Source organism: Pseudorca crassidens, chromosome 10 (genome assembly GCF_039906515.1).
Source record: "Pseudorca crassidens isolate mPseCra1 chromosome 10, mPseCra1.hap1, whole genome shotgun sequence".
In the NCBI taxonomy this organism is placed as follows: domain Eukaryota; kingdom Metazoa; phylum Chordata; class Mammalia; order Artiodactyla; family Delphinidae; genus Pseudorca; species Pseudorca crassidens.
The window spans coordinates 21,150,002-21,166,336 of NC_090305.1; the positions used below are offsets into that span (position 1 = coordinate 21,150,002).

A 16,335-nucleotide genomic window follows, 5' to 3' on the forward strand; every position below is an offset into this window, starting at 1 on the left:
TTTCCCGAGGGGTTCTAGAGACGCTCTGCCTTGAGGGCGGTGATGCTTGGGACTCCAGACTAGCCCTGAAAAACCACGCGGGGCATAAAACTTCTAGTGCCGAAATAACCACGTGCTCAAAATAGCCAATAGCGCAGAAATTGTACTTCACTAATTTCCGCTGGCTGGTGCCTGCAGGGTCTACGCCCGAGGTCTTCGGCTGTGCATCTCCTTGCCCTCTTGGTCGGTAACAGTAACTTCCCAGATGACTACAGCTCAATACAGTTATAGAAAACATTGACTTTTTTTGGGGGGGGGGCGGTGTCTTAAAAATTTTTTTTATGAGCCCGTAGAAGACAGGGAAATATTGGACATTGAAATATTGGAAGTGTAGTAAATCGGATCTTTCTGATTTTTTTCCTCGTATGGTTCCACACATGATAGGGCTGGCGATGTCTTAACTGACACTCCAACTTTGTAGCCGGTGGAGGAAAACAGTGGAAGAGAGACGGGGGATCTCGGAGCAGGCAGAGATAGATGCTCAAAGAGGAAGAAGGTCTGTGGGAGGCTGGGCTGGTCATTTTCCATCACAGCAATGCGCGGTGCTGTATGTCGGGTGGGTCCTCAACCCCGTGTTATAGAAGCCGAGAGAAGTTAATTTTTAATGGTGAAAAGTTAATTAAATGGCCAATGACGGGGACCTAAAGAAGCTAGATTACGAGAGGACTTGCGCGTCTAAGGTCTCCTAGTAGATGCCGGTTGGGGAGGGGATGGCAAAGAGCCAGAGAGTCGGGCAAAGGAAGCTTCTAACGCCCAGTGGAATTTATAGAAAATGAATTCACGCAGGAAGAGGGGGAAGAAAGAGAGTGTTGGGAAGTCTGTCCTTAACGAGATGCTTACCCATCTGCCTAGGACCCCATGATTACCGTCCCTGCCTGTGTATTTCAACCGTAACGCCGGTCCTGAGCAATAACTTTAGAAACCCTTCAAAATCATTAAAGGAAACAAAGAGGCCATTCTCATGTGCTACACACAAAACCTGGATAGTTTTTCCTCTTTTGTTTTAGAGGTTCCTGGGGATAGACATAGATATGCAAAAACTTCACAGCAGAAAATACTGAGAAGCAATTCCATCAGGATATTTATTTTTAATACAGTCTGACATGTCTAGATTGTCAGAATTATTAAAAAATAAACATACTGGGGGTGGTGGTGGGATGAATTGGGAGATTGGGACTACTGACACATATACACTAATATGTGTAAAATGGTTAACTAATAAAAAATATACTGTCTATAAGAAACTCACGTAATATAGTTACTAATAATTTTGCATACAGATTTACTATTTAATAATTTATTAATTGCTTGTTCCTTTTTTTTTTTTTTGCGGTACGCGGGCCTCTCACTATTGCGGAACACAGGCTCCAGACGCGCAGGCTCAGCGGCCATAGCTCACGGGCCCAGCCGCTCCGCGGCATGTGCGATCTTCGCGGACCCGGGCACGAACCCGTGTTTGTTGCATCGACAGGCGGACTCTCAACCACTGCGCCACCAAGGAAACCACCGCCCCCTTTCTTTTTCATATTTCTTTGTTCCTCTTCCTTCCTACCTTCATTTGACTTATTTAAACATTGTTAGTAGGTGGTCTACTGATTACCCTATACATCCTTAACATCTCACAGCATACTTGGAATCAATAAATTACCATTCAAATTGAGTATAGAAACCTATACCACCATTATGTACCTTTGCCATAAGCCCTTTATGATATGTATATAGTACATGTAGATATAATTAAACCCTATGAGACAATGTTGTAATTTTCACTTTCAATCATCAAACATACTTTAAAGAACTCGAGAGAATAAATCTGTCATTTTTACCCACATCTTTCCTAGCTTTGCTATTGTTCAATCATGCTGTTCCAAGTGTCCTGCTGGTATCATTTTTCTTGTCTCACACTTTACTTTTTTCTAGCACTTCTGCTGGCAATGGATTATCTCAGTTTACCTTCAAATCAAAATGTATTTTTCACCTCTTTGTCTGAACGATATTTTTGCTATATCAGCATTCTGGTCTATTCTTCCAACATTTAAAAAAGTCATGTCATTTCTTTATGGCCTCTGTGGTTCTGATGAGAACAGATCAAAGTTTCCCTTTAGTTTTCCTCAGGTTGCTTTCAAGAAGTTTTTATTTTTTTCCTTTGGTTTTAAACAGTTTAATAGTAATATGTCTGGGTGTGGCTTTATAGGAGTATATCCTGCTTCAAGTTTACTGAACGTTTTGAATCTGGTTTAGGTCTTTTGCCACATTTGAAAGTTTTCAAATTTGGAAATTCAAAATAAATTTCCCCCTTTTTCAAGGTCCTCTTTCTCCTCTTGTTTTGTGTCTCCAATGATGTGAATATAAGATCTTTGGTATTTTCCAATTTGTCCCTGAAGCACCAGCCATCTTTTAAAATATACTTTTCACTCTGTCATTTAGACTGGATAGTTACTATCATCTATCTTCACATTCACTGACTTTTTCTCAGTCATTGTCTGCTATTAGGACAATCCATTGAGGCTTGTTGTTTATAATTTTGGTTAATACATTTTCAGTTCTGAAGTTTCAATTTGGACTTATATGTCCCAATTGGGACTTATATGTCCCAATGTCCCTAACATTCAATTTATTTCAGTTCTCACCCCTAATTCTCAGAGCACTGAATAATCACTACTTCAAAGTATTTATTAGAAGATTTCAACATCTGTGTCATCTCAGTATTGATATCTGTTGATTCTCTTTTCCAAGTCAGTTAACCAATTTTCCTGGTTCTTCATTTGCTGAATAATGTTGGATTATAACCTGGCCATTTTTGCATCGGTCTTTGTGTCTTGTTCAAATTTTATGGAGAATATTGCTACTTTTGTTTTTGCAGGCAATTGACTGCCTTGTGTCAAAGTTCCAAATACCAACCAGTCTTCTGTGTGTTCATAGTCCAATCCATTTCCAAAGCCTTTCTGATGCTATTTGGAGATCTCTGGAGTGTGTGCAATCCAGTGACCAGTGTGGACTTGGGCAGTGCGCTATCACTTCAGTTCTCAAAGTTTTTGTTGTTTAGGACCTGAGTCACTTATACATAGATCATGGGTTCATCCAGAAGTTCACTAATAACTTCACGTGTTTGCTTTCCACAGTGTCTTTCTCGATATTTTCTGGTTACTTGGGGCACTCGGTTTCAGTCCCTGATGAGAAAGCTGCGGCCTTATTGAACCCCGCTCTGTCCTGAGCTTCTCAGGACTGTGCCGCCTTGTGGCTAAGTTGCAGGAAGAAACAGGAATAAAAAGACGAATTGGGCATATCCCTTTAGATGACCAGCTATTCTGAAGAAACAGAAAACAAATTATAGGTTGAAAATATCTGTACATACCGAAAGCCAGTAGAGCCAGCGCTGCCCTGCCTTGTCCTTGCCCAAAGAAGTGTCCAAAGTGTCTAATTTTCTCATTTCTTACTACAGGCTGGAAGATTGGCGCTCCTCGGTAGAACGAGTAAAACTTAGAGAATGTGGATATCGATCCCCCTACCTCTCGCATCCCAAGCGAGCGCTCTACCACTTGGGCTAACTCCCCTACACCAAACTCACTCTCTCTTTTTTCCCCCCGCCCCCCCTTCCTCCTTCAGCTTTTCAGAGTACTTCATTATTCGCTCTTTTGGAAGGCCCAAACTTCAGGAAATGTCAAGGCCATTAATGCGAAACCAGAATTTAGACTAAGGGCACATCTTCTCAAAGATGTCCCAAAGCAAGAGCGCGGTTGGTACCTATTCCTCCGCTAAGAAAAGAAAGTAGCCATGGGAAAAGTTCGATACCCCAAAAGTTCACGTTTCAGATTTTCTGGGACAGAAGAGAACACGTCTCACTTGGGAGGAGTCACCCAGAACAGTTGGCTAATGCGACAAGACTACCTCAGGATGATTATCTGTGTCTTGAAAAGGAGACCGAAACAAGAAACCAAAAGAAGTTGGATGATCACTTGTTCCTTTTAGGGCAGGTGGTACACTGATTTTTCCCAGATGGTGGAAGGCAAAAGAATCAGCTGTTGTTTCCGCTCGGTTTCGAACCGAGGACCTCTCGCGTGTTAGGCGAGCGTGATAACCGCTACACCACGGAAACTCCCGTTGTAATTTTTTTCCCGGCATATTTATTCAATTCTTGCTGAGGTGGGTTATGAAAGGTTTCACATCTACACCGTGTGAGAGAATAACCAAAAACTACAAACTATTACAAGCAGGACCCATCGAAAATAAGAAGCGAGATCATATCAGAGAGAAGAAATAAAATATGGACACTGAGGGGTGAAGATGAAGAGTGAACAGGGTGGAAGGAACAGGCATGGAGGTAGGAATTCCTGTGTTCAGCAATTACCTGTTTAGTTGGAGTGGAGTGGAGTGTGTGCGTGCGTGTGTGTGGTAAAATAGACATGGAGGGAAACAGTGATTGAAAAGCCTGGACACATGAAGATACATTGGGGGGAAAATTGTGGAGGCTTAAGAACCTTTGAAAAAAAATCCAGGCACATGCCTTTAAAATCAAAACATTTTATGAAACGTTTTTATTTTGAATGCCAAATAGGTAGGAAACGGAGAAACTAGAATTAGAGAGAGAGAAAAAGAAGTTATAAGATATTAAAGAATCGAGGTTTATTCTTTTAGCTCCTGGGATTAGCAGTAGCATGAGTCTTTCTGCATCTCCAGCCCAGTACACTGTCTGGTACAGAATACATTTTCCATAAACATAGAATGGGTAAAGGCATAGATGCATGAGAAAAAAGAGAAAGATTCTGGAGAGGTTGTCCAGGAAGGATCTACAGTATTTGAGTATATGTCAAGACACTGGATGTAGAGATTTTGAGGGAGAAGAAAGTGTCAAAGCCATGTATAGAATACTTGAACCTGGGTGGTAGACACAAGTGATTTTGAATTAATATCTGATGCATGGAAGATTAAATCCACTGATTTATAAGTATTTGTTTTAATAATGAATTAATGAATGAATTGGTCTGGATAAAAAGTGATAAGACTATGCACAGGGCTAAAGGAAAAGCCTACATTTTAATATAGGAAAAAAAAAATCAGTTTTCCACTTCTGGTTTTGCTCCACACATCCATTCAAACTGAGAAAAAAATGGTTCAACTACTCTGAGCTTCAGTTTTATCAGTAAAGTGGGAATAATGATATTTGGATGAACTGCAAAGCCTAAATCAAACAACTTGCATAAAATTAATAAACATTTAGTACAATTTTCAGCATATGGTGCTGAAAAAGGATTTTTTTTTCATTCTTTCGTAGCCTGTATTCCAAGCCCCCAGTGGTGGTCATCCTTCTCTCAAAGGCTCAGAGAGGCAGCAGATGGAAAGAGGTAATCCCCTCGCAACCACTGTGGTGCTTTCTCCAGCCTGAAGATGCCTCCCTTCCTTGAGCCCTTAAGGGGAAGAAACAGCACGGTCTGATCTTCAGGGAAGCAATCTCTAGACAAGCTAACCTTCAGAAATCCATCTCTGGGTGTCATTTTGGTAACATGTGTATAAGAAGTAAAACAGAACATCACTTCTCTTTCACATTTTAAAAGAAAATCAACTGGGCAAAGTTGGAATCCTACAACCCATAATCATATATGTCACCATACCGTCACTGGTTTCCCAAAGAATAAAGTGGTTTCAAGATATTTTATTATCCTGAAAAGGCTACTACACTGTCTACACTGTCAGCATTCCAGATGTGACCACTGTCTCCGCTTTCTCCTTCCAGCTTCCAAGCTCACGGAATGTCAAAGAACACCTTATCATTATGTCACTTCTCACTTAATAACTGGAAATTTAAAGTCCACTTTGTCTGATATGAATATATCCACTTCGACTCTTTTTGATTAATGCTTGTGTGGTGTCTCTTTTCCCATTCTTTACTATCAATCTCCTGTGTAACTTTAATCTTGTTTATAACATTTAATCTCATATATTAACACCTTTGAAAAGAGTTTCTTAAGGTCAGCATATTTATTTTTAGTATATTCTGATGATCTCTGATTTTTATGGGTGTGTCTAGATAATGTATATTTAATGTTATTATTGATAAATTTGCATATAGATTTACTATTTAATAGTTTATTAATGGTTTGTTCCCTTATTTTTTATTCTTTGTTTCTTTTCCTACCTTCTTTCAGCTTATTTAAACATTATCTGTAGCTGCTCTAGTGATTACTCTATACATCCTTAATATTTCACAGTATATTTAGAATCAATAAATTACTATTCAAGTTGAATATAGAAAACTCACTGCCATTCAGTCCCTTTACCATAATCATTTTATGTCATGTATATAGTACATGTAGATACAATGAAAACTCCATGGGACAATGCTGTACTTTTCACTTTCAAACATTAAACATACTTCAAAGAACTCAAGAGAAACAATAGTCTATCCTATTCACCCAGATATTTCCTTCTCTGCTGTTGTTCTGATGAGAATGGAGTCATCATAGTTCAGGCATATAAAAATGGAGACATCTGCCATTGAGAATCTGGTCTCAGACACCTCCTTACATCAGTGAGAACTTGAATTTTCTTTGAACTTTGCCAAACCCAAGGATGCCATTTGCCCTGTTGAGAACAACATAACCAGCTGCAACTTTATGGTCTCAAGGTTCCCCCTTGTAACTATGTAACCATTGCAGACCCCAACCAAACCTTGCTTAGCCAGTTCTCAAAGCCTATGGTATGTTGTTTAGGATCAGAGCCATTTATTCACAACTCACAGGTGCATCCAGAAGTTCACTAATAACTTCTTGTGTTTGCTTTCCTGATATTTTCTGGTTACTTGAGGTTCCTGGTTTCAATCAGTGACAGGAAAGCTGGGGTCTTATTGACCCCCGCTCTGCCCTGCACTTCTCAGGACTCTGCTGCCTTGCTGCCAAGTAGCTGGAAGAAACAGGAATAAAAAGAGGAATTGGGCATATCCCTTGAGATGACCAGCTATTCTGAAGAAACAGAAAATAAATTATAGGTTGATAGTAGAGGTACATAAAAAAGGCCAGTAGAACCAGTGCTGTCCTGTCTTGTCCTTGCCTGGAGAAGGATCCAAAGTGTCTGATTTTCTCATTTCTTTCTACAGGTTGGAAGATTTGCAGTTGTCAGCTGGAGCTCCGTCGTTGAAAGAGTAAAAGTTGGAGAATGTGGGTATCGATCCCACTACCTCTCACATGCTAAGCGAGCGCTCTACCGCTTGAGCTAATCCCCCACTCATTGCTAGGTCCCTTTCCTCAAATATTTTAGAGTAATATCTCCACTTCATTATTCACTCTTCTGGGTGACCCAAACTTCAGAAAATTTCAAGGTCCTTATTGTGAAACCAGGACTGGACTCAGGGCACAGCTACCCAAAGATGCCCTGAGGCAAGAGCATGATTGGTACCTATTCCTCTGCTAAGGAAGGGAGGAGAGAGTGGCCGTGGGAAAAAGAAGAAGAGACAGAGGGAACATTTTTGGACTTCACTGTTGAAGAGAAACTGGAAATTAAGAACCTGTGTAGAAGAAAATACATGCAAAAGGAAATAGGGTTTTAATTCTGTTTCAGTTTTCACCCAACTTTAAACTGTTATCAGTTGTGACTGTTTTATAACAGGAGTCCTAAACATCTGTGTTCTCTTACATCTTTATTTGTTATTCACTAATTACAGTAGAAGTAGAAGATTCTGTCTGGGAAAATTTTAAATTATACAGTATAAATAAGTTGTCATTCATCAATAAAATTCAAAACATCGAATAAGGCATAAAGAAAGAGTAAAATAAATCGACAGATGCAGAGATTAACATTTTGGAAGTTAATGAAATCATTTATTAAATTATTAACTGTTCAATATTTGATCTACCTATTCCTTAGCCTTACCTAATATTTTCATTTCAAGACAGAAGCCGTATTTATGCCTTAACTTCAGGCACTGAGGACACAGTGAGGGCAAAACAGTGATTTGAGCCTAAAGATCCTTATATTCTAGAGGAGAAACATGAAATTTAAGAAGAAAAACTTCATAAGACACTTTCTGAACCGGAGAGTGTTTGTGAGGAAGGTGGCATAAATTGATGTGATAGACTGAAATCACGATAAGAGACATTAGCTATGGGGGGGGGGGTGGTCTCAGTAGCAAAGTAACATTTGATTTAGCGGCTGAATGCCAAGAAGTAGGCACCTTACTAGGTCTGATTCAAAATGAAAAGACGTATGAGTTAGGAGCTGAGAGGTGAAGAAAGGCCCTCTGTGGACAACTGGGAAACTAGCCCAGACAGAGCCCGGTTACCAAATACCCACAGCAGAGCCAAAATGCGAGAAATTTTCCATCTCATTTGAAGACTGTGTGACTCTGGCCTAAGCAAATGCTGGGTGTGCTGAAGGAGCACCCATTCACAGAGTCTCCAAGAGCAGCATCCGCAGGATTCTCTGTGCCTGAAGACGTTTAATATCAAGTTGAAAGTGAGGGAAGTCTTTCAGTGAAAAGCAAAGTGCAAGGGCTGTTCACAGCTCAGCATGGCAGAATCATGACCCTCTTTATCTTTCCTTCCTGTCTTTGGACCTCATCTGGTTCTGATCGCTAGTGTTGATAAATATATTTCCTGCATTACCTGTTGGGATCCACCACCCCCATTTTAAATCATATTTCAGCTGCCTGTGCAAAGAGGAAAAATTTATTTTGGATTCTATGTGTGGAAAGTAAATACCGCCTGACTGTTTTATAATTTGAGAGATATTTCTGAAGGTGTTGATTTGAACTGTCATTGCAGGTACTACAACGTTTGGGTTGAGACAGGTGGGTAAGGAACCTCCTTAAGGAAGAACTATCCAAAGATCCTACTCCTATTCTTCTTTATGAGTTTTCTCTAAGAATTCCCCTAATTTCATATTTTCTTGTTTGTTTTGTTTTTTGTTTTTGACCATCTGGGTCTTTTTCGACCCCTTCCAGACCCAGGAAGCTCAGACCTCACACCCACAAATTCTTTTGTACATCTTGTCTCTCTAGGTGTCCCTCAACATCCTTCCCTCTTCCCCCAGGTCAATAGACCCCATAAATGTCAATTACAAATAGTGGAAAGGCCTTCTTTTCACCAGGATCTCTCTGTTTGGAAAACAGGGGTGGGAGGTCCACCCTCCCACTAGCCCAAAACCATGAATGTTGAGATGGAAAGGCCAGCACAGTCCAGTACAGATCATGTTCACTCCCTCCACAGCAGGTTTTCCTTCCTTGTTGTAATACAATGACAAAGAGTATTGGTCAAAGACTGAGTCTGTGCTGTCTTCTGTGTGAAATATGAACTTATAAATTGTCATTTTTAAAGGCAATCCAATATTTCCTGGAGTTGGGTTCAGGGGAGAAGCTCTGAGGACTCAGGTGCCTGTGGAGAAGGAATGAAGGAACAAAACTGGGGAAAATAGATATCTTTCTCACTAGCTCCCAGTGCCAAGAAGGCTTTGTAACATTCAACCTAATTCCCATGCTCTAACCCTCTTGTTGACCTGGGGTCATTCTAGACATGTGCCCTAACCAGTTGTATGGGTCTAACCTGCTGCCACAAGGTTATTTCATTTCCACCAAAGAGGACCTGAGAGCAAAAGCACAATGAAAAACTACTGTTTCTATTAAGGAGTGGGGTGGGGGAAGTGAGATCTATAGTATTTCATCATGGGAATGATCTAACTCTGAACCCATTTCACTCTTTTGAATTGCCAGAAAGCAAGTAAAGGTCCCAGCTGGGTAGGGTGCCCAGCTGGAATTGCGGGGCTGTCTCACATGTCATGTATTTCTCTATAAAACAGAGTTGTGATTGTTAGAGATTTTGGAAATATGGCCACCTAGGAGGAGGAGAGGAGGGGCGGCTTCTGCAGCCCTCTCACCTGCACAATTAAGCCCTCCCAACGTGGCCCAGGTTGCTGGGTAGGGCTTCATCCCTCCTCCTGTCTTCCAGAGAAAGATAGGATTGGCATAGTAAGACACTAGGATCCTGGACAAGGATGAGGTAGCAGAGGGAAGAGGAAGAATTTTCAAGAGAACATTGGAAACTGGAAATCAGGGCTTTTACTCAGTCTTTAATTTGAAAGAAATGAAGGAATGGTCAGGAAATATCAACACAAAATCAAGAAAAAACTGCTCAAACAAGAAAAGTTCAACAAAAAACACTGATGCTCCACAGGTCAGAATCCCTTCTCATCCTAAATATCTGTCAGATATTTTGAGTTTTCTAGTCACAATTTTAGTCAGATATAATGGTAAAGATTTAGGGGTTTGATTTTGTTTTTTTTCATCATGAAAGAAACAAAGTTTCTTTTGTTTGTTTCATTCCTAAGGTCAGTAGACAACAGGTCTGTTGCATTTGCCTTTCAAATTGCGGATATGAAACCAAGATTGTTTCTCTCCACCGTGGACGTTCTGCAGATCGGCTGCTTAAGCGTCCAGACATCCTGAGCAGTCACCAGTAGGCTGAGACCCAGCTTGCGATCAGACTGGAAAGCATCCTGCTTTTCCCAGGGAACATTCATTTTTTCAAACTCATTTAGGGCTCTTTCCTTACCCAGGGACTAAGGGAAACCTTAGCCTGTTCTTTCCAAGAAGAGAACGTTAGTGGGTTTTAATCTCAATCTGTAAATCCATTCTTCAAGCCTCTAATGAGCGCCCATAGTACAAACTCAGTGAGTAAGGACAGCACTCCACAGGCAAAAGCAGTAGCTAACGCTTGCTAATCGTTTCCTATTGTTCTGACCCTGCACCAGTTGCTGTGAACCACCTAGAGAATTCTGGAGGTCTCATCTTCCACGTGAAGAAACATGTGAAGGATGTATCAGGTACCACTATTTATCCAGCGAAGTCCACCTGCCTTATGTGCAAAAAGCTCTTGTAACCCCCGCTTGCCTGGACAGGTAAAACTGACTCTACTGACAGTGTTAGAAAAATTGGGGCGCAAGGATTTCAGCAAGCAAGAAGGAAGAAGAGACTAAAACGTATCTCAAGGTGACAACTTTCCTGAAAGCTGAACCTCCACTCTCCCAACCCCCTGATGGCCTAATGATTACCCCGCAGCAGACATCTTCTCACCTAGCTTATTATGCAGTTTTCTTATTTGCGTCTTGTCTGTGTCTCCTACGCCTCTTAACTGGGATGTAGCTCTGTAAGGGAGGCAAGTTTGAGGTTTTATTCACTCTTGAATCACTGCACCTAGAGGGGTCCACTAATAAGAAATATTTGTTGCATGATTAAGAGAATAAATGATTTTACACCTCCCCATTCCTTAACTGCCAATGGCTGACCTTCCAGGCCCAAATTTGGAAGAGAACTCTCCCCTGCTTCTTCCATCAGATGGAGAGGAAGATCAAAAGTGTGATATAACTTGTGTTTTCTGGTATAATCGAAGTGTTTTCACCAATGATTTTACTGAAGTTACTGGGAAGTGCAACAAACTCGAAATCTAATTTCACCCTTTTAAGCAAAGGCTGGCTCATTTTTCAAAAGACTATGGAAAGATAATGACCTGCCTGCCCTCTCTGAGGCTCGAACTCAGGACCTTCAGATTATGAAACTGATGCGAGGGCAGATAGCTCGAGTTTTACTCATTGAGAATAAAATAGGAGACAGTACTTTCCAACCACCACTATTTTATCAGCTGCTAGCTTTTAATAAATACAATCAATGGTACTTGAAAATCATTCCAATAAGCCAATGCCCCAAATCAGGAATGATGCAGTCTATGCCTTTCCGGAATTCACCTACAGATAAGATCATCTGGGTTTCTTGACTGGAGACAATGTGCTGTCTTTTGTTAGTCTTGTGTTCCAGTTATGTGCTTTTTCCTGCCCTCAGAGATCTCAGTCAATCTTACACCTTTCATCACCTCCTTTGTTGAAAGAAACATAGGAGCTGCCCAGTTAATATTATTTCACTGAGTGAATCAATAGTCCTCAAATTTGTCTACAGTCTGTACTTCTCTGTCTTACTCTACATCTCCATTTGTAGCTATATGACTGGAGACATTCTCCCTACAAAAACCACAAACTGAACTTAACAAAAAGCCACCTTGTTGTTTCAACCTTATGTGCTAAATCGTACTAAGAGATTTATGGAGATTATTTCATGTAGTCCAGTTGAATTTTGGCAACAAAACTCTGTATCGTATTTTGCACTTTCCAGATAAAATGGAGGCTCAGAGAAGTTAGGTAGTTTTTCTAAGGTCCCAGAGCTGCTAAACAGCAAAGTATGAACGGAGAAAAATTATTAGATTCCAAACTGTGAGCTCTTTCTCAGCTCCAGCTCACGATCTCTCTGTCTGTTCTTCTCCACAGTAGCCCATTCATCCACACACCACCTGTCTAATTCCCAATCTCTGTGCTGGACTTCTGGGCTTAGACTTCCAAGTCAACTTTGGCTTATTCTCCTCCTTCAAAACCTACATCAAATGACTTGCCAAATACTGAACATTATTCTTGTGCAGCTTTTTTGACTCCATCACCTCCTTTCCATTCATTCAGTGCATATTCGTTGGGAAGCTGCTCTGTGCCAGGCACTGCAGTAGGCTCAAGCCACTGAGAATGAATCTGACCACCCATACCTCAGGAGCAGGGAGGATAAATATGGACACGGAATGATCCACTTCCGGTTTCACCACTTTCAGTCTCCCTGGCCTTGGTAGCTAAGTAACTCTTTCTGAAATACTAGTTTTCTGCTTCACGCTGACCATTTTTGATTTCCTAATTTGGATATGATTTTGCTTTTCTCTCAACTTCTTCTACCCACATTGCAATTTTACTTAATAAGGTGATTTAGATCCAGTGGTGGTTAGTGTTTTGTCCCTTGATGTATTCCCTGATTTGTTATCTACTAGGCCCATCAGTGAAAGAGACAGGATTGTTGACATCTGCAACAATAATTGTGGATTTTTCTACTTCTCTTTTCAGTTTCATTAGCTATTGTTTATGGGTTTTGAAGCTCTGTGGTCAGAGGCATACACTTTTAGGATAGTTATTTTGTTAGTGAGCAATTTTCTTTGCTTTCAAAATCCACTTTGTCTTATATTAATATATCCACTTTATCTTTTTTGATTAATGCTCGTGTGGGGTCTCTTTTCCCATTCTTTTAATCTCCTATATCTCCTTTACTCTTGAATATAGCTTTTAATCTCACATTTAACTATATTTGAAATGGGTTTCCTATAATCAGCATATTTATTTTTAATACACTGACAAACTGTGATTTTTAATTGATATATCTGGATTGCCAGAATATATTAAAAATAAATATGCTGACTATAAGAAACTCACATCATATTATTATTAATAAGTTTGCATTTACTATTTAATAATTTATTAATGATTTGTTCCCTTTGTTTTTCATATTTCTTTGTTCCTCTTCCTTCCTACCTTCACTTGACTTATTTAAACATTGTTAGTAACTGGTCTAGTGATTACCATACACATCCTTAATATTTCACAGTATACTTAGAATCAATAAATTACCATTCAAGTTGAGTATAGAAACCTCACCACCATTTAGTCCCTTTACCATAACCCCTTTATGTTATGTATATAATACATATAGATACAATGAAAACTCCACCAGATAATGTAATAATTTTCACTTTCAAGCAACAAATATACTTTAAAGAACTGAAGAGTAACATAAGAGTCTATTATATTTACCCAGTTATTTGCTTCTTTGTTATGGTTCTGATGACAAACTGAAATCATAATGGAGTAATCATAGTTCAGGCATATAAAAATAGGGTGATGGCCACTGAGGATGTGGTCTTAGACCAGTCCCTACATCACCGAGAATTTGAACTTTGAACTGTACCAAACCCAAAGACACCAGCAGCCATATCTGGAGCAACTTCCACAAGCTGCAAACTTATAGTCTCAAGGTCCACTTGTAACTATGTAACCATTGTAGACCCTAACCAATTCTTGCTTAACAAGCAGTCTTGCTTCTTGCCAGTTCCAATTATAATTATGGACAAACAACTTAGGTAACTAACTGTGTGGCCTTGCAGTTTTTCCCTTTAATAAGCTTCCTTCATTTTGTAGTCCAGTGGAACACGACTCATGTGCTTCTTGAATCTGTGTCTCCCAGGCTGCAGTCCCAATAAACATCATTTTATTTCAAACAGGTTTCTATTTCTGAAATTTTGGTTAACTGTTCCTTCATTTATGTTCTTCTGTTTCCTTCTGGTATCATTTTTTTCTTGTCTCACGACATTACTCTTTTCTAGCACTTCTGTTAGCAATGAATTCCCTCAGTTTACCTCAAATGAGAATGTGTTTCTTTCACCTTTATGTCTGAAGGGTATTTTTGTTATATTTAGCTACTGGAGTGACAGGTCTTTTCTTTCAGCATTTAATAAAAGTCATGTCATTTCTTTATGGTTCTTACGGTTTCTGATGAGAAATCCACAATCATTCAGATTGCAGTTTCCCTTTCATTTTCTTCTGTTGCTTTCAAGCATTTTTTTCCTCTTTTGTTTACAGCAGTTTAATTGTCATATGTCTGGGTGTAGATTTATTTGGTTTTATGCTGCTATAGTGCTGCTGAATGTTTTTATTCTGGTTTGTATCTTTTGCCAAATTTGGGGAGTTTTCAACCATTAATATTTCCAGTGTTCCCCCCACCGCCTCTTTTCAAAGACCTCTTTCCCTTCCTCTGCTGGGTTTCCAATGATGTGAATGTAAGAACTTTGCTATTTTCCTATTTGTCCCTAAGGCTCCGTCCATCTTTTAAAATACACTTTTCTCTATGTCATTTTGATTGAGTAGTTACTATTGTTCTATCTATACATTCACTGACTTTTTCCAGTCATCTCCTTCTCCTATTGAGACAATCCAGTGAGATGTTCTTTATAATTTTGGTTAATATATTTTTTCAGTTCTGAAGTTGCAATTTGGATGTATATCTTCCTATTTTTTGCTAAGACTTCCTAACATTACATTCATTTCAAAGAGTTCTCACCCCTAGTTCTCACAGCATTGAAAGTATTTGTCAGAGGATTCCAATATTTGTGTCATCTCAGTATTGGTATCTGTTGATTCTCTTTTCAAGCAAATTAAGATTTTTCTTGGTTCTTCATATGCTGAATAATTTTGGATTATAACCTGGCCATTTTTGTATTACATTGTAAGGCTTTATGTCTTGTTCAAAGCTTATGGGGAATATTGCCAATCTTGCTTTTGCAGGCACCTGACTGCCTTGTGTTCAAATTCCAGGTACCGAACAGCCTTCTGTGTGTTGTGGTTTCATAGTCCAATCCATTTCCAAAGCCTTTCTGATGCTATTTGGAGATCTCTGGAGTGTGTGCAATCCAGTGACCAGTGTGGACTTGGGCAGTGCGCTATCACTTCAGTTCTCAAAGTCCATGGTAGGTTGTTTAGGATCAGAGCCACTTAGTCACAGCTCGCAGGTGCAACCAGAAGTTCACTAATAACTTCACGTGTTTGCTTTCTACGGTGTCTTTCCTGATATTTTCTGGTTACTTGGGGTACTCGGTTTCAGTCCCCGACAAGAAAGCTGGGGCTTTATTGACCCAGCTCTGCCCTGTGCTTCTCAGGACTGTACCACCTTGTGGCTAAGTAGCAGGAAGAAAGAGGAATAAAAAGGAATTGGGCATATCCCTTGAGATGACCAGCTATTCTGAAAAAACAGAGAATAAATTATAGGCTGATAGTAAAGGTACATACCAAAGGCCAGTGAGCCAGCGCTGCTCTGTCATGTCCTTGCCCAGAGCTGGGTGCAACGTGTCTAATTTTCTCATTTCTTTCTGCAGGTTAGAAGATCTGCAGTTATCAGCCAGAGCTCCTCGACTGAGAGCAAAAGCTGGAGAATGTGGGCATCGATCCCACTACCTCTCACATGCTATGCGAGCGCTCTACCACTTGAGCTAATCCCCCACACTTCACTTGCCTTTTTCCCTGAGTTTTTCAGAGTCCCATCCCCATCATTCACTTGAAACCCTGACTCTGCTAAGGGCAAGTCTTCTCAAAGATGCCCTGAGGCAAGAGCACGGTTGGTACCCATTCCTCTTCTAAGGAAAAGGAGGCGGGGAGTACCCATGGGAAAAGCTTGGCATCCCAAAATTTCACGTTTCAGATTTTCCGGGATAGAAGGGAAAACTTCCCAGTTGGGAGGAGTCACCCAGAACGGCCGGCTAACTCAACAGGTCTATCTCAGGATGTTTATGTTTCTTAAAAACGAAATGAAAACGACAAACCAACAGGAGTGGGATGACCACTGGTTCCCTTTAAGGGAGGCGGAGGGCTGATTTTCCCCGCACGATGGAAGGCAAAAAAAGCATCAGT

The 16,335-nt window shown here is 40.2% G+C and overlaps 2 non-coding genes across 2 annotated transcripts; both read right to left on the bottom strand.

Moving 5' to 3' along the window:
- Window positions 1-4,062: 4,062 nt before the first annotated feature.
- On the bottom strand, window positions 4,063-4,135 carry TRNAV-AAC (transfer RNA valine (anticodon AAC)). The gene has a single exon. It is a non-coding gene; the product is annotated as a tRNA-Val (tRNA).
- A 3,047-nt stretch (window positions 4,136-7,182) lies between these two features.
- TRNAA-AGC (transfer RNA alanine (anticodon AGC)) lies at window positions 7,183-7,255 on the bottom strand. Its single transcript has one exon. It is a non-coding gene; the product is annotated as a tRNA-Ala (tRNA).
- Window positions 7,256-16,335: the final 9,080 nt, after the last annotated feature.